The sequence below is a fragment of the Pseudophryne corroboree genome, unplaced genomic scaffold (assembly GCF_028390025.1).
Source record: "Pseudophryne corroboree isolate aPseCor3 unplaced genomic scaffold, aPseCor3.hap2 scaffold_993, whole genome shotgun sequence".
Lineage (NCBI taxonomy): Eukaryota > Metazoa > Chordata > Amphibia > Anura > Myobatrachidae > Pseudophryne > Pseudophryne corroboree.
The window spans coordinates 205,184-205,943 of NW_026970574.1; the positions used below are offsets into that span (position 1 = coordinate 205,184).

Below are 760 nucleotides of genomic sequence, written 5' to 3' on the forward strand. Positions count from 1 at the left end.
GGAGGCTTCCCTACTTTCTGCAATTGTGCAAATAATTGTGGCACGATTGCAATTAGTGTGTGATTGCAGATGGGGCAGCAGTTAGCATGCTGGTAGGCCTTGCCCTGCAACAGGCAGCCCCCAGCATGTGAGTCAAAGGATTGCAAATTCTGCTAAAAGGCTGAATTTGCAATCCTTACAGAATACGGTCCTAAATTTGGGAAGCAGAGGTACGCCCCTGTGTCTCTCATCTACTGGAATAAGCACTCTCTCATTACTGCCATGCTCCACGGGATACACCCAATCTCATCTGATCTTGAAAGAAAATCAGTGGTAGGCCTGGTCAGTACCTGGGTGGGAGACTCCCTGGAAATACTAGGTGCAGTAACGCTAATGTGCTGAAAGGCAAAGGTAAAAGGTCCACATCTTATTTGAGAGACTTCCAGATTTTCCTTATATTCTCTATATAATTCTCTCTGAATTATATCAGTAACCACACAGTTCACACAAAACATTGCACAACAACAGATCTGCTCTTCAAACTGAACAATGTTCTTAGACACTGTGATATGTTTTGGAGGCAGGATACACAGATAATGTTAAATTCTGCCTCATTCTGCCATATGAGTAAGGCTGAGATATTACAGTGATCAAAAAATCCTTGTGCTAATACTGTGACATATTGTTTATTTCCACCTTCTGTTTTATTACTGCATTTTAATCAGAAAATCTTGGTGTTTTCTGTATCACAAGAAGCAGATTGGTCATAGTCCAATTCTGC

At 41.6% G+C, this 760-nt stretch overlaps 1 pseudogene; it reads left to right on the plus strand.

Annotated features, from left to right (window-relative positions):
* Positions 1 to 251: 251 nt before the first annotated feature.
* On the plus strand, positions 252 to 370 carry LOC135049687 (5S ribosomal RNA; annotated as a pseudogene).
* Positions 371 to 760: the final 390 nt, after the last annotated feature.